Raw genomic sequence first — 20,396 nt, 5'->3', positions numbered from 1 at the left:
GAAACGTTTTCATGCGCTCCTCTGGGAGGAATGAAAAGAAAAGACGAAACCGGAAACAGTAGTAGCCGCAAGAGGAAGTGTCTTCAAGCGCCAAGCAAGCGCTCCTCGTTAGTATAGTGGTGCGTATCCCCGCCTGTCACGTGGGAGACCAGGGATGGATTGCTTGACGGCGAGCCAGGTTGCTTTTCTCCCATCAGATTCCAACCGCTAATGCTAACGCAGTGTGTGGGAGCTTACATGCTTTTCCTTTCCCGTCTTTTTCGGACGACTATTCCAAAGGGGTAACCTGAAGGAATAGGGGCCTGAAGACACGAGGCATTCTTAAACCAGCACTGGGCTGCACGGCCTTCTGTTGTGATCAGGTTATATTCGAGTGAAAAAGCCAGAGCATCCGCTTCCATCCTATGGAGCACGAGCTAAATCGGAAGAGGCAGGGGATACACCTACGCCTATCGGCGCACGTTCCCCGCGGCAGGCTGCTTCACCCATTTGCACCCGACTGGAGACGGCACTGAGCAAGCTTTTTGTCAGGAGTGGGATTCGAACCCACGCCTCCAGGGGAGACTGCGACCTGAACGCAGCGCCTTAGACCGCTCGGCCATCCTGACGCTGGCCCCTAATTCCGGGGCGGTCTGATGAGCCACCGCGATCCCACTACGCTCCTCGAGTATCGCACTGTTATTAATACTACATTGTGACTCCAGCATTAAAATGTTTGGAAAATGTGTCGGCTTTTATAATCCAGTGTAGAGCAGCATGTGATGATTTGTGCTACAACACCAAGCGCTCAAAGTGACGTCTGCGTTTGTCGTTGAAACTTTCAACTCTTTCATCACTTATGTAGGAAATAAAAAGAGCCGTTGTGCGCCACGCGCAGAGCGGCCGTCAGCAGAGTGGCGCAGCGGAAGCGTGCTGGGCCCATAACCCAGAGGTCGATGGATCAAAACCATCCTCTGCTACGTGTGTCCTATGCATGATTCATAATCATGCCATTGGGTTAGCAAAGTGCCTTCAAATAGTCTGCATCTCCCTTTCTTTAAGTTCTGTCCTGAGTTTCTCTCTCGTGTGTGTTTGTGCAAGCTTGACACTTGCGGGACTCTTTAATCTTCACCAATACGGAGATGACCAAATGTGTCTTCGGTTGTTCTGAGGTCTTTGATAGTTTCTTCGAATGCTTCAACTGAACCTCGAAATCGAAGCAGTTATGTTTATATTGATTTCTCGCGTTAATCATTACGAACCAGGAACAGCCAGCACACTCGGTCGCATTAGTAATTATGTCACGTCTCTACTTAGCAGAGCATTCAAAGGCCCACTGGAAGTAGTAAAGCACTAAAACACTGCAAAACTGAACTCGGGAAAATCATACTGGGAGCTCTGAGCGATGTCTGCATCCAAGCCATCCAATACGGACTCTGAAACCTTGGAATATCAACACTATGATGCGCTACCTTTTACCTGGAGCAAAACGATGGAATTAGAAGAATGCTTACCGCAGGATACAACTGTGCCGCTGTTATTTGGAGCACGGTTTTCACTTGCATGAAAACTACAGCAGAACGTAGAAGGATGATCACTGAGAAGTCCACAATGCTGAGGAGATTGTAGGTCGTACATTTCAATGATTACTGACATTTGCGCTGCTGGAGGTACAGTAATCAACAAAGAACAGGGTGTGCTACTCTCGAATCCGGTCAGCACATGATGAAAAGCCAGGAAGTATACCTTGTCAAATTGCCGTCAACAGGGACAAGTTAACCACCTGCGCCACCGGCGCCCGGCTAGCTCAGTCGGTAGAGCATGAGACTCTTAATCTCAGGGTCGTGGGTTCGAGCCCCACGTTGGGCGGTGCCCGTCTCCTTATTAACAAAGTTTCCCGCTCATCCTTGAACCTCTTACACCTCGATGGTACCGAGCACTGCGTTTTAATGCACAGGTGTGATCAAACTGAGATGAAAAGGGCGCATCTAGCTCCTTGCCCGAGAGATAAATCAAAGGTTCCGCAGATAATCCCTTGGCTCCGGTCACCCGGACGCAGATAGGAGCTGCAGCCATCATAACTTGTATGAAAACTAAGAAGAGCTCCTGTCTATTTACAGTTTCATTTACTCTAGCGTTTCCTTAAACATTGCGTGTACGAAGGCTAAGAAATTGGAGAGCTATTCTAATACAATAACTATTAGGAATCTTTTCGGCATAACAGTTTCACTGTGATTTTGCAGGTAACACGTACGTTGGGAAAACATTTTGAACGCGATCAATAACCGCACTGGAAAAATGTGGGAAAGAAAGGGCGAAAAGCGACTCTTCAACATGTGGAAATATCTTCCTGAGCGGAGCCCTCTTCTCGAAGCTCAACACTCTGCAAGAGTCACTTCTCCCAACTTGCGCCCGCAGGTTTCCGTAGTGTGCCTGCAAAGAGCCATCCGCTTGAGACAGGTGCACCTCCCGATTTCATTGAACTAAGCTAGATGCACAATTTCTAATGCAGCCTTCATCACAATAGACAGTTCATTTCTCGAAAGCTTGTCGTAAAAAAAGGAAACAAAGAACGAAAACGTATAGCTGACAATCTTCTGAAGATGCAGATTCAGCTTTGGGGAAATGGACATTTTATGTATGCAGATGCTTTTCAAGCGCTGGTTTTAGAACGTCGCTGTGCTTCCAGCATCCTTTTCAGCCTTCTAAACTGGCTACCGAGGTGCCGATCACATTGTAAAGCGGTTGAGAGGCCGGAGCTGCTCAAACCGCTCTTGCCGTTTCCCATCAATCAAAAGCACTATGTTGTTTCTTTGTATGGAAAGCTTTTCAAGTCTGGCATCGACACGCACCTTTCCTGAAACGTCCAAAAGGTGAATGCTTCGCAAAGAAATCCAGTCTACCTTCAGGGGGCATGATGTTGAAATCGGAATGAGCCCTGGGTGGGCTTGAAGCAGCAGCTGTTCAGTTAACAGCTGCACAGAAACGCACCCCGCTTGCTTTGTATCATTCGCAAGTTTGTGGTTAAAGAGTAAAAAAGGCTGGAATTCTTCTGCCAGCCGGCAGGATTTCTTCTGCACTCACCCAGAAAAGCCAAGAATTGTATTTCATCTTTCGCAAGCTGTATTTTCCAGGAGGAGAATGAATACTTGCATTAAACTGAATCAAGCCGACAGAGACGCACAGCCGTTGTTTTTCTCCATGGGAAGTTTTTCGTTAAGGAAAAACACCGTTGTCATTTTCTTGCCAGCCGGCGGTATTTCTTGTGCAGCGATGAGCCCGATTTGTATTTCGTATTTCGCAAGTTGTGTGAATTTCTTGAAGTTGAAAGTGAATTCGCTCCAGAAAAGAAATGTCGCTTGAAAGCCGTGGCTGTTTGTTAAACCGCAGGACCTGAGCTTGCGTTCTGTTTCTCATGGTGTTCGCAAAGGCGATTCCTGCCTTTAAAACTGCTGTGTCTGCGACTGAAAGTGGCGTGTGTCGCAGCTTCTAAAGTCTTGTTGACGCTCCTCGATGTTGCTTTCTCTCTGCCTAAGGAAGTTCGATTGTCGCGTCGGAACGGGGAGACCTAATCCTTCCAGCTTTAAGTCACCCTTCAGTCTTCTGAAGGGTGTCCGAGTGCTAGCATGTCATTTGGCTTTTTTGGGGGGGAAACGGAGAGCGACATTGAAAAAGGTTACCGCCGCCGCCTCGCCCTCCGTGTTAAATGATCGCAAGCCGGCGGCGGCGGCGCTCCCTATAGTCGTGGCCGAGCGGTTAAGGCGCTGGGCTAGAAAGCCATTGGGGTCTCCCCGCGTCGGCTCGAATCCTGCCGACTACGGCGCCCTTCTCCTGTCGCTTCGGCCTGCCCAGAAAAAGGCGGAGTGCCGTTTCTCTCTTCCTGCTTCTTGTACAAACGCTAAATCGCTTGGACCTGCTGCCTTGGAAGTAATGTCTTCAACATCCACCAGTGACATTTCACAGCTGGAAGCACACTGCCACGCTTTTGGCATTGGCATGTCTTGCGCCCTACTTCCAGCCTTTGAAGACCTAAGTATTCAAACTGAAAGAACCGGCTGAATGAGTGTTTGCAGTGCACCAGGAGGAGCAGGGACCATAGCATTGGAGGGGTGAGGATGGCGGAGATGGAAACGTTTTCATGCGCTCCTCTGGGAGGAATGAAAAGAAAAGACGAAACCGGAAACAGTAGTAGCCGCAAGAGGAAGTGTCTTCAAGCGCCAAGCAAGCGCTCCTCGTTAGTATAGTGGTGCGTATCCCCGCCTGTCACGTGGGAGACCAGGGATGGATTGCTTGACGGCGAGCCAGGTTGCTTTTCTCCCATCAGATTCCAACCGCTAATGCTAACGCAGTGTGTGGGAGCTTACATGCTTTTCCTTTCCCGTCTTTTTCGGACGACTATTCCAAAGGGGTAACCTGAAGGAATAGGGGCCTGAAGACACGAGGCATTCTTAAACCAGCACTGGGCTGCACGGCCTTCTGTTGTGATCAGGTTATATTCGAGTCAAAAAGCCAGAGCATCCGCTTCCATCCTATGGAGCACGAGCTAAATCGGAAGAGGCAGGGGATACACCTACGCCTATCGGCGCACGTTCCCCGCGGCAGGCTGCTTCACCCATTTGCACCCGACTGGAGACGGCACTGAGCAAGCTTTTTGTCAGGAGTGGGATTCGAACCCACGCCTCCAGGGGAGACTGCGACCTTAACGCAGCGCCTTAGACCGCTCGGCCATCCTGACGCTGGCCCCTAATCCCGGGGCGGTCTGATGAGCCACCGCGATCCCACTACGCTCCTCGAGTATCGCACTGTTATTAATACTACATTGTGACTCCAGCATTAAAATGTTTGGAAAATGTGTCGGCTTTTATAATCCAGTGTAGAGCAGCATGTGATGATTTGTGCTACAACACCAAGCGCTCAAAGTGACGTCTGCGTTTGTCGTTGAAACTTTCAACTCTTTCATCACTTATGTAGGAAATAAAAAGAGCAGTTGTGCGCCACGCGCAGAGCGGCCGTCAGCAGAGTGGCGCAGCGGAAGCGTGCTGGGCCCATAACCCAGAGGTCGATGGATCGAAACCATCCTCTGCTACGTGTGTCCTATGCATGATTCATAATCATGCCATTGGGTTAGCAAAGTGCCTTCAAATAGTCTGCATCTCCCTTTCTTTAAGTTCTGTCCTGAGTTTCTCTCTCGTGTGTGTTTGTGCAAGCTTGACACTTGCGGGACTCTTTAATCTTCACCAATACGGAGATGACCAAATGTGTCTTCGGTTGTTCTGAGGTCTTTGATAGTTTCTTCGAATGCTTCAACTGAACCTCGAAATCGAAGCAGTTATGTTTATATTGATTTCTCGCGTTAATCATTACGAACCAGGAACAGCCAGCACACTCGGTCGCATTAGTAATTATGTCACGTCTCTACTTAGCAGAGCATTCAAAGGCCCACTGGAAGTAGTAAAGCACTAAAACACTGCAAAACTGAACTCGGGAAAATCATACTGGGAGCTCTGAGCGATGTCTGCATCCAAGCCATCCAATACGGACTCTGAAACCTTGGAATATCAACACTATGATGCGCTACCTTTTACCTGGAGCAAAACGATGGAATTAGAAGAATGCTTACCGCAGGATACAACTGTGCCGCTGTTATTTGGAGCACGGTTTTCACTTGCATGAAAACTACAGCAGAACGTAGAAGGATGATCACTGAGAAGTCCACAATGCTGAGGAGATTGTAGGTCGTACATTTCAATGATTACTGACATTTGCGCTGCTGGAGGTACAGTAATCAACAAAGAACAGGGTGTGCTACTCTCGAATCCGGTCAGCACATGATGAAAAGCCAGGAAGTATACCTTGTCAAATTGCCGTCAACAGGGACAAGTTAACCACCTGCGCCACCGGCGCCCGGCTAGCTCAGTCGGTAGAGCATGAGACTCTTAATCTCAGGGTCGTGGGTTCGAGCCCCACGTTGGGCGGTGCCCGTCTCCTTATTAACAAAGTTTCCCGCTCATCCTTGAACCTCTTACACCTCGATGGTACCGAGCACTGCGTTTTAATGCACAGGTGTGATCAAACTGAGATGAAAAGGGCGTATCTAGCTCCTTGCCCGAGAGATAAATCAAAGGTTCCGCAGATAATCCCTTGGCTCCGGTCACCCGGACGCAGATAGGAGCTGCAGCCATCATAACTTGTATGAAAACTAAGAAGAGCTCCTGTCTATTTACAGTTTCATTTACTCTAGCGTTTCCTTAAACATTGCGTGTACGAAGGCTAAGAAATTGGAGAGCTATTCTAATACAATAACTATTAGGAATCTTTTCGGCATAACAGTTTCACTGTGATTTTGCAGGTAACACGTACGTTGGGAAAACATTTTGAACGCGATCAATAACCGCACTGGAAAAATGTGGGAAAGAAAGGGCGAAAAGCGACTCTTCAACATGTGGAAATATCTTCCTGAGCGGAGCCCTCTTCTCGAAGCTCAACACTCTGCAAGAGTCACTTCTCCCAACTTGCGCCCGCAGGTTTCCGTAGTGTGCCTGCAAAGAGCCATCCGCTTGAGACAGGTGCACCTCCCGATTTCATTGAACTAAGCTAGATGCACAATTTCTAATGCAGCCTTCATCACAATAGACAGTTCATTTCTCGAAAGCTTGTCGTAAAAAAAGGAAACAAAGAACGAAAACGTATAGCTGACAATCTTCTGAAGATGCAGATTCAGCTTTGGGGAAATGGACATTTTATGTATGCAGATGCTTTTCAAGCGCTGGTTTTAGAACGTCGCTGTGCTTCCAGCATCCTTTTCAGCCTTCTAAACTGGCTACCGAGGTGCCGATCACATTGTAAAGCGGTTGAGAGGCCGGAGCTGCTCAAACCGCTCTTGCCGTTTCCCATCAATCAAAAGCACTATGTTGTTTCTTTGTATGGAAAGCTTTTCAAGTCTGGCATCGACACGCACCTTTCCTGAAACGTCCAAAAGGTGAATGCTTCGCAAAGAAATCCAGTCTACCTTCAGGGGGCATGATGTTGAAATCGGAATGAGCCCTGGGTGGGCTTGAAGCAGCAGCTGTTCAGTTAACAGCTGCACAGAAACGCACCCCGCTTGCTTTGTATCATTCGCAAGTTTGTGGTTAAAGAGTAAAAAAGGCTGGAATTCTTCTGCCAGCCGGCAGGATTTCTTCTGCACTCACCCAGAAAAGCCAAGAATTGTATTTCATCTTTCGCAAGCTGTATTTTCCAGGAGGAGAATGAATACTTGCATTAAACTGAATCAAGCCGACAGAGACGCACAGCCGTTGTTTTTCTCCATGGGAAGTTTTTCGTTAAGGAAAAACACCGTTGTCATTTTCTTGCCAGCCGGCGGTATTTCTTGTGCAGCGATGAGCCCGATTTGTATTTCGTATTTCGCAAGTTGTGTGAATTTCTTGAAGTTGAAAGTGAATTCGCTCCAGAAAAGAAATGTCGCTTGAAAGCCGTGGCTGTTTGTTAAACCGCAGGACCTGAGCTTGCGTTCTGTTTCTCATGGTGTTCGCAAAGGCGATTCCTGCCTTTAAAACTGCTGTGTCTGCGACTGAAAGTGGCGTGTGTCGCAGCTTCTAAAGTCTTGTTGACGCTCCTCGATGTTGCTTTCTCTCTGCCTAAGGAAGTTCGATTGTCGCGTCGGAACGGGGAGACCTAATCCTTCCAGCTTTAAGTCACCCTTCAGTCTTCTGAAGGGTGTCCGAGTGCTAGCATGTCATTTGGCTTTTTTGGGGGGGAAACGGAGAGCGACATTGAAAAAGGTTACCGCCGCCGCCTCGCCCTCCGTGTTAAATGATCGCAAGCCGGCGGCGGCGGCGCTCCCTATAGTCGTGGCCGAGCGGTTAAGGCGCTGGGCTAGAAAGCCATTGGGGTCTCCCCGCGTCGGCTCGAATCCTGCCGACTACGGCGCCCTTCTCCTGTCGCTTCGGCCTGCCCAGAAAAAGGCGGAGTGCCGTTTCTCTCTTCCTGCTTCTTGTACAAACGCTAAATCGCTTGGACCTGCTGCCTTGGAAGTAATGTCTTCAACATCCACCAGTGACATTTCACAGCTGGAAGCACACTGCCACGCTTTTGGCATTGGCATGTCTTGCGCCCTACTTCCAGCCTTTGAAGACCTAAGTATTCAAACTGAAAGAACCGGCTGAATGAGTGTTTGCAGTGCACCAGGAGGAGCAGGGACCATAGCATTGGAGGGGTGAGGATGGCGGAGATGGAAACGTTTTCATGCGCTCCTCTGGGAGGAATGAAAAGAAAAGACGAAACCGGAAACAGTAGTAGCCGCAAGAGGAAGTGTCTTCAAGCGCCAAGCAAGCGCTCCTCGTTAGTATAGTGGTGCGTATCCCCGCCTGTCACGTGGGAGACCAGGGATGGATTGCTTGACGGCGAGCCAGGTTGCTTTTCTCCCATCAGATTCCAACCGCTAATGCTAACGCAGTGTGTGGGAGCTTACATGCTTTTCCTTTCCCGTCTTTTTCGGACGACTATTCCAAAGGGGTAACCTGAAGGAATAGGGGCCTGAAGACACGAGGCATTCTTAAACCAGCACTGGGCTGCACGGCCTTCTGTTGTGATCAGGTTATATTCGAGTCAAAAAGCCAGAGCATCCGCTTCCATCCTATGGAGCACGAGCTAAATCGGAAGAGGCAGGGGATACACCTACGCCTATCGGCGCACGTTCCCCGCGGCAGGCTGCTTCACCCATTTGCACCCGACTGGAGACGGCACTGAGCAAGCTTTTTGTCAGGAGTGGGATTCGAACCCACGCCTCCAGGGGAGACTGCGACCTTAACGCAGCGCCTTAGACCGCTCGGCCATCCTGACGCTGGCCCCTACTCCCGGGGCGGTCTGATGAGCCACCGCGATCCCACTACGCTCCTCGAGTATCGCACTGTTATTAATACTACATTGTGACTCCAGCATTAAAATGTTTGGAAAATGTGTCGGCTTTTATAATCCAGTGTAGAGCAGCATGTGATGATTTGTGCTACAACACCAAGCGCTCAAAGTGACGTCTGCGTTTGTCGTTGAAACTTTCAACTCTTTCATCACTTATGTAGGAAATAAAAAGAGCAGTTGTGCGCCACGCGCAGAGCGGCCGTCAGCAGAGTGGCGCAGCGGAAGCGTGCTGGGCCCATAACCCAGAGGTCGATGGATCGAAACCATCCTCTGCTACGTGTGTCCTATGCATGATTCATAATCATGCCATTGGGTTAGCAAAGTGCCTTCAAATAGTCTGCATCTCCCTTTCTTTAAGTTCTGTCCTGAGTTTCTCTCTCGTGTGTGTTTGTGCAAGCTTGACACTTGCGGGACTCTTTAATCTTCACCAATACGGAGATGACCAAATGTGTCTTCGGTTGTTCTGAGGTCTTTGATAGTTTCTTCGAATGCTTCAACTGAACCTCGAAATCGAAGCAGTTATGTTTATATTGATTTCTCGCGTTAATCATTACGAACCAGGAACAGCCAGCACACTCGGTCGCATTAGTAATTATGTCACGTCTCTACTTAGCAGAGCATTCAAAGGCCCACTGGAAGTAGTAAAGCACTAAAACACTGCAAAACTGAACTCGGGAAAATCATACTGGGAGCTCTGAGCGATGTCTGCATCCAAGCCATCCAATACGGACTCTGAAACCTTGGAATATCAACACTATGATGCGCTACCTTTTACCTGGAGCAAAACGATGGAATTAGAAGAATGCTTACCGCAGGATACAACTGTGCCGCTGTTATTTGGAGCACGGTTTTCACTTGCATGAAAACTACAGCAGAACGTAGAAGGATGATCACTGAGAAGTCCACAATGCTGAGGAGATTGTAGGTCGTACATTTCAATGATTACTGACATTTGCGCTGCTGGAGGTACAGTAATCAACAAAGAACAGGGTGTGCTACTCTCGAATCCGGTCAGCACATGATGAAAAGCCAGGAAGTATACCTTGTCAAATTGCCGTCAACAGGGACAAGTTAACCACCTGCGCCACCGGCGCCCGGCTAGCTCAGTCGGTAGAGCATGAGACTCTTAATCTCAGGGTCGTGGGTTCGAGCCCCACGTTGGGCGGTGCCCGTCTCCTTATTAACAAAGTTTCCCGCTCATCCTTGAACCTCTTACACCTCGATGGTACCGAGCACTGCGTTTTAATGCACAGGTGTGATCAAACTGAGATGAAAAGGGCGTATCTAGCTCCTTGCCCGAGAGATAAATCAAAGGTTCCGCAGATAATCCCTTGGCTCCGGTCACCCGGACGCAGATAGGAGCTGCAGCCATCATAACTTGTATGAAAACTAAGAAGAGCTCCTGTCTATTTACAGTTTCATTTACTCTAGCGTTTCCTTAAACATTGCGTGTACGAAGGCTAAGAAATTGGAGAGCTATTCTAATACAATAACTATTAGGAATCTTTTCGCCATAACAGTTTCACTGTGATTTTGCAGGTAACACGTACGTTGGGAAAACATTTTGAACGCGATCAATAACCGCACTGGAAAAATGTGGGAAAGAAAGGGCGAAAAGCGACTCTTCAACATGTGGAAATATCTTCCTGAGCGGAGCCCTCTTCTCGAAGCTCAACACTCTGCAAGAGTCACTTCTCCCAACTTGCGCCCGCAGGTTTCCGTAGTGTGCCTGCAAAGAGCCATCCGCTTGAGACAGGCGCACCTCCCGATTTCATTGAACTAAGCTAGATGCACAATTTCTAATGCAGCCTTCATCACAATAGACAGTTCATTTCTCGAAAGCTTGTCATGTAAAAAAAGGAAACAAAGAACGAAAACGTATAGCTGACAATCTTCTGAAGCTGCAGATTCAGCTTTGGGGAAATGGACATTTTATGTATGCAGATGCTTTTCAAGCGCTGGTTTTAGAACGTCGCTGTGCTTCCAGCATCCTTTTCAGCCTTCTAAACTGGCTACCGAGGTGGCGATCACTTTGTAAAGCGGTTGAGAGGCCGGAGCTGCTCAAACCGCTCTTGCCGTTTCCCATCAATCAAAAGCACTATGTTGTTTCTTTGTATGGAAAGCTTTTCAAGTCTGGCATCGACACGCACCTTTCCTGAAACGTCCAAAGGGTGAATGCTTCGCAAAGAAATCCAGTCTACCTTCAGGGGGCATGATGTTGAAATCGGAATGAGCCCTGGGTGGGCTTGAAGCAGCAGCTGTTCAGTTAACAGCTGCACAGAAACGCACCCCGCTTGCTTTGTATCATTCGCAAGTTTCTGGTTAAAGAGTAAAAAAGGCTGGAATTCTTCTGCCAGCCGGCAGGATTTCTTCTGCACTCACCCAGAAAAGCCAAGAATTGTATTTCATCTTTCGCAAGCTGTATTTTCCAGGAGGAGAATGAATACTTGCATTAAACTGAATCAAGCCGACAGAGACGCACAGCCGTTGTTTTTCTCCATGGGAAGTTTTTCGTTAAGGAAAAACACCGTTGTCATTTTCTTGCCAGCCGGCGGTATTTCTTGTGCAGCGATGAGCCCGATTTGTATTTCGTATTTCGCAAGTTGTGTGAATTTCTTGAAGTTGAAAGTGAATTCGCTCCAGAAAAGAAATGTCCAGTCGCATGAAAGCCGTGGCTGTTTGTTAAACCGCAGGACCTGAGCTTGCGTTCTGTTTCTCATGGCGTTCGCAAAGGCGATTCCTGCCTTTAAAACTGCTGTGTCTGCGACTGAAAGTGGCGTGTGTCGCAGCTTCTAAAGTCTTGTTGACGCTCCTCGATGTTGCTTTCTCTCTGCCTAAGGAAGTTCGATTGTCGCGTCGGAACGGGGAGACCTAATCCTTCCAGCTTTAAGCCACCCTTCAGTCTTCTGAAGGGTGTCCGAGTGCTAGCATGTGATTTGGCTTTTTTGGGGGGGAAACGGAGAGCGACATTGAAAAAGGTTACCGCCGCCGCCTCGCCCTCCGTGTTAAATGATCGCAAGCCGGCGGCGGCGGCGCTCCCTGTAGTCGTGGCCGAGCGGTTAAGGCGAAGGGCTAGAAAGCCATTGGGGACTCCCCGCGTCGGCTCGAATCCTGCCGACTACGGCGCCCTTCTCCTGTCGCTTCGGCCTGCCCAGAAAAAGGCGGAGTGCCGTTTCTCTCTTCCTGCTTCTTGTACAAACGCTTAATCGCTTGGACCTGCTGCCTTGGAAGTAATGTCTTTAACATCCACCAGTGACATTTCACAGCTGGAAGCACACAGCCACGCTTTTGGCATTGGCATGTCTTGCGCCCTACTTCCAGCCTTTGAAGACCTAATTATTCAAACTGAAAGAACCGGCTGAATGAGTGTTTGCAGTGCACCAGGAGGAGCAGGGACCATAGCATTGGAGGGGTGAGGATGGCGGAGATGGAAACGTTTTCATGCGCTCCTCTGGGAGGAATGAAAAGAAAAGACGAAACCGGAAACAGTAGTAGCCGCAAGAGGAAGTGTCTTCAAGCGCCAAGCAAGCGCTCCTCGTTAGTATAGTGGTGCGTATCCCCGCCTGTCACGTGGGAGACCAGGGATGGATTGCTTGACGGCGAGCCAGGTTGCTTTTCTCCCATCAGATTCCAACCGCTAATGCTAACGCAGTGTGTGGGAGCTTACATGCTTTTCCTTTCCCGTCTTTTTCGGACGACTATTCCAAAGGGGTAACCTGAAGGAATAGGGGCCTGAAGACACGAGGCATTCTTAAACCAGCACTGGGCTGCACGGCCTTCTGTTGTGATCAGGTTATATTCGAGTCAAAAAGCCAGAGCATCCGCTTCCATCCTATGGAGCACGAGCTAAATCGGAAGAGGCAGGGGATACACCTACGCCTATCGGCGCACGTTCCCCGCGGCAGGCTGCTTCACCCATTTGCACCCGACTGGAGACGGCACTGAGCAAGCTTTTTGTCAGGAGTGGGATTCGAACCCACGCCTCCAGGGGAGACTGCGACCTTAACGCAGCGCCTTAGACCGCTCGGCCATCCTGACGCTGGCCCCTAATCCCGGGGCGGTCTGATGAGCCACCGCGATCCCACTACGCTCCTCGAGTATCGCACTGTTATTAATACTACATTGTGACTCCAGCATTAAAATGTTTGGAAAATGTGTCGGCTTTTATAATCCAGTGTAGAGCAGCATGTGATGATTTGTGCTACAACACCAAGCGCTCAAAGTGACGTCTGCGTTTGTCGTTGAAACTTTCAACTCTTTCATCACTTATGTAGGAAATAAAAAGAGCAGTTGTGCGCCACGCGCAGAGCGGCCGTCAGCAGAGTGGCGCAGCGGAAGCGTGCTGGGCCCATAACCCAGAGGTCGATGGATCGAAACCATCCTCTGCTACGTGTGTCCTATGCATGATTCATAATCATGCCATTGGGTTAGCAAAGTGCCTTCAAATAGTCTGCATCTCCCTTTCTTTAAGTTCTGTCCTGAGTTTCTCTCTCGTGTGTGTTTGTGCAAGCTTGACACTTGCGGGACTCTTTAATCTTCACCAATACGGAGATGACCAAATGTGTCTTCGGTTGTTCTGAGGTCTTTGATAGTTTCTTCGAATGCTTCAACTGAACCTCGAAATCGAAGCAGTTATGTTTATATTGATTTCTCGCGTTAATCATTACGAACCAGGAACAGCCAGCACACTCGGTCGCATTAGTAATTATGTCACGTCTCTACTTAGCAGAGCATTCAAAGGCCCACTGGAAGTAGTAAAGCACTAAAACACTGCAAAACTGAACTCGGGAAAATCATACTGGGAGCTCTGAGCGATGTCTGCATCCAAGCCATCCAATACGGACTCTGAAACCTTGGAATATCAACACTATGATGCGCTACCTTTTACCTGGAGCAAAACGATGGAATTAGAAGAATGCTTACCGCAGGATACAACTGTGCCGCTGTTATTTGGAGCACGGTTTTCACTTGCATGAAAACTACAGCAGAACGTAGAAGGATGATCACTGAGAAGTCCACAATGCTGAGGAGATTGTAGGTCGTACATTTCAATGATTACTGACATTTGCGCTGCTGGAGGTACAGTAATCAACAAAGAACAGGGTGTGCTACTCTCGAATCCGGTCAGCACATGATGAAAAGCCAGGAAGTATACCTTGTCAAATTGCCGTCAACAGGGACAAGTTAACCACCTGCGCCACCGGCGCCCGGCTAGCTCAGTCGGTAGAGCATGAGACTCTTAATCTCAGGGTCGTGGGTTCGAGCCCCACGTTGGGCGGTGCCCGTCTCCTTATTAACAAAGTTTCCCGCTCATCCTTGAACCTCTTACACCTCGATGGTACCGAGCACTGCGTTTTAATGCACAGGTGTGATCAAACTGAGATGAAAAGGGCGTATCTAGCTCCTTGCCCGAGAGATAAATCAAAGGTTCCGCAGATAATCCCTTGGCTCCGGTCACCCGGACGCAGATAGGAGCTGCAGCCATCATAACTTGTATGAAAACTAAGAAGAGCTCCTGTCTATTTACAGTTTCATTTACTCTAGCGTTTCCTTAAACATTGCGTGTACGAAGGCTAAGAAATTGGAGAGCTATTCTAATACAATAACTATTAGGAATCTTTTCGCCATAACAGTTTCACTGTGATTTTGCAGGTAACACGTACGTTGGGAAAACATTTTGAACGCGATCAATAACCGCACTGGAAAAATGTGGGAAAGAAAGGGCGAAAAGCGACTCTTCAACATGTGGAAATATCTTCCTGAGCGGAGCCCTCTTCTCGAAGCTCAACACTCTGCAAGAGTCACTTCTCCCAACTTGCGCCCGCAGGTTTCCGTAGTGTGCCTGCAAAGAGCCATCCGCTTGAGACAGGCGCACCTCCCGATTTCATTGAACTAAGCTAGATGCACAATTTCTAATGCAGCCTTCATCACAATAGACAGTTCATTTCTCGAAAGCTTGTCATGTAAAAAAAGGAAACAAAGAACGAAAACGTATAGCTGACAATCTTCTGAAGCTGCAGATTCAGCTTTGGGGAAATGGACATTTTATGTATGCAGATGCTTTTCAAGCGCTGGTTTTAGAACGTCGCTGTGCTTCCAGCATCCTTTTCAGCCTTCTAAACTGGCTACCGAGGTGGCGATCACTTTGTAAAGCGGTTGAGAGGCCGGAGCTGCTCAAACCGCTCTTGCCGTTTCCCATCAATCAAAAGCACTATGTTGTTTCTTTGTATGGAAAGCTTTTCAAGTCTGGCATCGACACGCACCTTTCCTGAAACGTCCAAAGGGTGAATGCTTCGCAAAGAAATCCAGTCTACCTTCAGGGGGCATGATGTTGAAATCGGAATGAGCCCTGGGTGGGCTTGAAGCAGCAGCTGTTCAGTTAACAGCTGCACAGAAACGCACCCCGCTTGCTTTGTATCATTCGCAAGTTTCTGGTTAAAGAGTAAAAAAGGCTGGAATTCTTCTGCCAGCCGGCAGGATTTCTTCTGCACTCACCCAGAAAAGCCAAGAATTGTATTTCATCTTTCGCAAGCTGTATTTTCCAGGAGGAGAATGAATACTTGCATTAAACTGAATCAAGCCGACAGAGACGCACAGCCGTTGTTTTTCTCCATGGGAAGTTTTTCGTTAAGGAAAAACACCGTTGTCATTTTCTTGCCAGCCGGCGGTATTTCTTGTGCAGCGATGAGCCCGATTTGTATTTCGTATTTCGCAAGTTGTGTGAATTTCTTGAAGTTGAAAGTGAATTCGCTCCAGAAAAGAAATGTCCAGTCGCATGAAAGCCGTGGCTGTTTGTTAAACCGCAGGACCTGAGCTTGCGTTCTGTTTCTCATGGCGTTCGCAAAGGCGATTCCTGCCTTTAAAACTGCTGTGTCTGCGACTGAAAGTGGCGTGTGTCGCAGCTTCTAAAGTCTTGTTGACGCTCCTCGATGTTGCTTTCTCTCTGCCTAAGGAAGTTCGATTGTCGCGTCGGAACGGGGAGACCTAATCCTTCCAGCTTTAAGCCACCCTTCAGTCTTCTGAAGGGTGTCCGAGTGCTAGCATGTGATTTGGCTTTTTTGGGGGGGAAACGGAGAGCGACATTGAAAAAGGTTACCGCCGCCGCCTCGCCCTCCGTGTTAAATGATCGCAAGCCGGCGGCGGCGGCGCTCCCTGTAGTCGTGGCCGAGCGGTTAAGGCGAAGGGCTAGAAAGCCATTGGGGACTCCCCGCGTCGGCTCGAATCCTGCCGACTACGGCGCCCTTCTCCTGTCGCTTCGGCCTGCCCAGAAAAAGGCGGAGTGCCGTTTCTCTCTTCCTGCTTCTTGTACAAACGCTTAATCGCTTGGACCTGCTGCCTTGGAAGTAATGTCTTTAACATCCACCAGTGACATTTCACAGCTGGAAGCACACAGCCACGCTTTTGGCATTGGCATGTCTTGCGCCCTACTTCCAGCCTTTGAAGACCTAATTATTCAAACTGAAAGAACCGGCTGAATGAGTGTTTGCAGTGCACCAGGAGGAGCAGGGACCATAGCATTGGAGGGGTGAGGATGGCGGAGATGGAAACGTTTTCATGCGCTCCTCTGGGAGGAATGAAAAGAAAAGACGAAACCGGAAACAGTAGTAGCCGCAAGAGGAAGTGTCTTCAAGCGCCAAGCAAGCGCTCCTCGTTAGTATAGTGGTGCGTATCCCCGCCTGTCACGTGGGAGACCAGGGATGGATTGCTTGACGGCGAGCCAGGTTGCTTTTCTCCCATCAGATTCCAACCGCTAATGCTAACGCAGTGTGTGGGAGCTTACATGCTTTTCCTTTCCCGTCTTTTTCGGACGACTATTCCAAAGGGGTAACCTGAAGGAATAGGGGCCTGAAGACACGAGGCATTCTTAAACCAGCACTGGGCTGCACGGCCTTCTGTTGTGATCAGGTTATATTCGAGTCAAAAAGCCAGAGCATCCGCTTCCATCCTATGGAGCACGAGCTAAATCGGAAGAGGCAGGGGATACACCTACGCCTATCGGCGCACGTTCCCCGCGGCAGGCTGCTTCACCCATTTGCACCCGACTGGAGACGGCACTGAGCAAGCTTTTTGTCAGGAGTGGGATTCGAACCCACGCCTCCAGGGGAGACTGCGACCTTAACGCAGCGCCTTAGACCGCTCGGCCATCCTGACGCTGGCCCCTAATCCCGGGGCGGTCTGATGAGCCACCGCGATCCCACTACGCTCCTCGAGTATCGCACTGTTATTAATACTACATTGTGACTCCAGCATTAAAATGTTTGGAAAATGTGTCGGCTTTTATAATCCAGTGTAGAGCAGCATGTGATGATTTGTGCTACAACACCAAGCGCTCAAAGTGACGTCTGCGTTTGTCGTTGAAACTTTCAACTCTTTCATCACTTATGTAGGAAATAAAAAGAGCAGTTGTGCGCCACGCGCAGAGCGGCCGTCAGCAGAGTGGCGCAGCGGAAGCGTGCTGGGCCCATAACCCAGAGGTCGATGGATCGAAACCATCCTCTGCTACGTGTGTCCTATGCATGATTCATAATCATGCCATTGGGTTAGCAAAGTGCCTTCAAATAGTCTGCATCTCCCTTTCTTTAAGTTCTGTCCTGAGTTTCTCTCTCGTGTGTGTTTGTGCAAGCTTGACACTTGCGGGACTCTTTAATCTTCACCAATACGGAGATGACCAAATGTGTCTTCGGTTGTTCTGAGGTCTTTGATAGTTTCTTCGAATGCTTCAACTGAACCTCGAAATCGAAGCAGTTATGTTTATATTGATTTCTCGCGTTAATCATTACGAACCAGGAACAGCCAGCACACTCGGTCGCATTAGTAATTATGTCACGTCTCTACTTAGCAGAGCATTCAAAGGCCCACTGGAAGTAGTAAAGCACTAAAACACTGCAAAACTGAACTCGGGAAAATCATACTGGGAGCTCTGAGCGATGTCTGCATCCAAGCCATCCAATACGGACTCTGAAACCTTGGAATATCAACACTATGATGCGCTACCTTTTACCTGGAGCAAAACGATGGAATTAGAAGAATGCTTACCGCAGGATACAACTGTGCCGCTGTTATTTGGAGCACGGTTTTCACTTGCATGAAAACTACAGCAGAACGTAGAAGGATGATCACTGAGAAGTCCACAATGCTGAGGAGATTGTAGGTCGTACATTTCAATGATTACTGACATTTGCGCTGCTGGAGGTACAGTAATCAACAAAGAACAGGGTGTGCTACTCTCGAATCCGGTCAGCACATGATGAAAAGCCAGGAAGTATACCTTGTCAAATTGCCGTCAACAGGGACAAGTTAACCACCTGCGCCACCGGCGCCCGGCTAGCTCAGTCGGTAGAGCATGAGACTCTTAATCTCAGGGTCGTGGGTTCGAGCCCCACGTTGGGCGGTGCCCGTCTCCTTATTAACAAAGTTTCCCGCTCATCCTTGAACCTCTTACACCTCGATGGTACCGAGCACTGCGTTTTAATGCACAGGTGTGATCAAACTGAGATGAAAAGGGCGTATCTAGCTCCTTGCCCGAGAGATAAATCAAAGGTTCCGCAGATAATCCCTTGGCTCCGGTCACCCGGACGCAGATAGGAGCTGCAGCCATCATAACTTGTATGAAAACTAAGAAGAGCTCCTGTCTATTTACAGTTTCATTTACTCTAGCGTTTCCTTAAACATTGCGTGTACGAAGGCTAAGAAATTGGAGAGCTATTCTAATACAATAACTATTAGGAATCTTTTCGCCATAACAGTTTCACTGTGATTTTGCAGGTAACACGTACGTTGGGAAAACATTTTGAACGCGATCAATAACCGCACTGGAAAAATGTGGGAAAGAAAGGGCGAAAAGCGACTCTTCAACATGTGGAAATATCTTCCTGAGCGGAGCCCTCTTCTCGAAGCTCAACACTCTGCAAGAGTCACTTCTCCCAACTTGCGCCCGCAGGTTTCCGTAGTGTGCCTGCAAAGAGCCATCCGCTTGAGACAGGCGCACCTCCCGATTTCATTGAACTAAGCTAGATGCACAATTTCTAATGCAGCCTTCATCACAATAGACAGTTCATTTCTCGAAAGCTTGTCATGTAAAAAAAGGAAACAAAGAACGAAAACGTATAGCTGACAATCTTCTGAAGCTGCAGATTCAGCTTTGGGGAAATGGACATTTTATGTATGCAGATGCTTTTCAAGCGCTGGTTTTAGAACGTCGCTGTGCTTCCAGCATCCTTTTCAGCCTTCTAAACTGGCTACCGAGGTGGCGATCACTTTGTAAAGCGGTTGAGAGGCCGGAGCTGCTCAAACCGCTCTTGCCGTTTCCCATCAATCAAAAGCACTATGTTGTTTCTTTGTATGGAAAGCTTTTCAAGTCTGGCATCGACACGCACCTTTCCTGAAACGTCCAAAGGGTGAATGCTTCGCAAAGAAATCCAGTCTACCTTCAGGGGGCATGATGTTGAAATCGGAATGAGCCCTGGGTGGGCTTGAAGCAGCAGCTGTTCAGTTAACAGCTGCACAGAAACGCACCCCGCTTGCTTTGTATCATTCGCAAGTTTCTGGTTAAAGAGTAAAAAAGGCTGGAATTCTTCTGCCAGCCGGCAGGATTTCTTCTGCACTCACCCAGAAAAGCCAAGAATTGTATTTCATCTTTCGCAAGCTGTATTTTCCAGGAGGAGAATGAATACTTGCATTAAACTGAATCAAGCCGACAGAGACGCACAGCCGTTGTTTTTCTCCATGGGAAGTTTTTCGTTAAGGAAAAACACCGTTGTCATTTTCTTGCCAGCCGGCGGTATTTCTTGTGCAGCGATGAGCCCGATTTGTATTTCGTATTTCGCAAGTTGTGTGAATTTCTTGAAGTTGAAAGTGAATTCGCTCCAGAAAAGAAATGTCGCTTGAAAGCCGTGGCTGTTTGTTAAACCGCAGGACCTGAGCTTGCGTTCTGTTTCTCATGGCGTTCGCAAAGGCGATTCCTGCCTTTAAAACTGCTGTGTCTGCGACTGAAAGTGGCGTGTGTCGCAGCTTCTAAAGTCTTGTTGACGCTCCTCGATGTTGCTTTCTCTCTGCCTAAGGAAGTTCGATTGTCGCGTCGGAACGGGGAGACCTAATCCTTCCAGCTTTAAGCCACCCTTCAGTCTTCTGAAGGGTGTCCGAGTGCTAGCATGTGATTTGGCTTTTTTGGGGGGGAAACGGAGAGCGACATTGAAAAAGGTTACCGCCGCCGCCTCGCCCTCCGTGTTAAATGATCGCAAGCCGGCGGCGGCGGCGCTCCCTGTAGTCGTGGCCGAGCGGTTAAGGCGAAGGGCTAGAAAGCCATTGGGGACTCCCCGCGTCGGCTCGAATCCTGCCGACTACGGCGCCCTTCTCCTGTCGCTTCGGCCTGCCCAGAAAAAGGCGGAGTGCCGTTTCTCTCTTCCTGCTTCTTGTACAAACGCTTAATCGCTTGGACCTGCTGCCTTGGAAGTAATGTCTTTAACATCCACCAGTGACATTTCACAGCTGGAAGCACACAG

The 20,396-nt window shown here is 48.8% G+C and overlaps 5 non-coding genes across 5 annotated transcripts; all 5 read right to left on the bottom strand.

The window, feature by feature from the left end:
* Positions 1 to 525: 525 nt before the first annotated feature.
* trnal-cag (transfer RNA leucine (anticodon CAG)) lies at positions 526 to 608 on the bottom strand. Its single transcript has one exon. It is a non-coding gene; the product is annotated as a tRNA-Leu (tRNA).
* Positions 609 to 4,631: 4,023 nt separating this feature from the next.
* trnal-aag (transfer RNA leucine (anticodon AAG)) lies at positions 4,632 to 4,714 on the bottom strand. Its single transcript has one exon. It is a non-coding gene; the product is annotated as a tRNA-Leu (tRNA).
* Positions 4,715 to 8,737: 4,023 nt separating this feature from the next.
* Positions 8,738 to 8,820, bottom strand: trnal-aag (transfer RNA leucine (anticodon AAG)). The gene has a single exon. It is a non-coding gene; the product is annotated as a tRNA-Leu (tRNA).
* A 4,030-nt stretch (positions 8,821 to 12,850) lies between these two features.
* Positions 12,851 to 12,933, bottom strand: trnal-aag (transfer RNA leucine (anticodon AAG)). Its single transcript has one exon. It is a non-coding gene; the product is annotated as a tRNA-Leu (tRNA).
* A 4,030-nt stretch (positions 12,934 to 16,963) lies between these two features.
* Positions 16,964 to 17,046, bottom strand: trnal-aag (transfer RNA leucine (anticodon AAG)). The gene has a single exon. It is a non-coding gene; the product is annotated as a tRNA-Leu (tRNA).
* Between the last annotated feature and the right edge of the window lie 3,350 nt (positions 17,047 to 20,396).

This window comes from Lepisosteus oculatus, unplaced genomic scaffold (assembly GCF_040954835.1).
Source record: "Lepisosteus oculatus isolate fLepOcu1 unplaced genomic scaffold, fLepOcu1.hap2 HAP2_SCAFFOLD_39, whole genome shotgun sequence".
Lineage (NCBI taxonomy): Eukaryota > Metazoa > Chordata > Actinopteri > Semionotiformes > Lepisosteidae > Lepisosteus > Lepisosteus oculatus.
The sequence above is the reverse complement of the archived record's forward strand: the minus strand, read 5'-3'. Positions and strand labels throughout refer to the sequence as shown.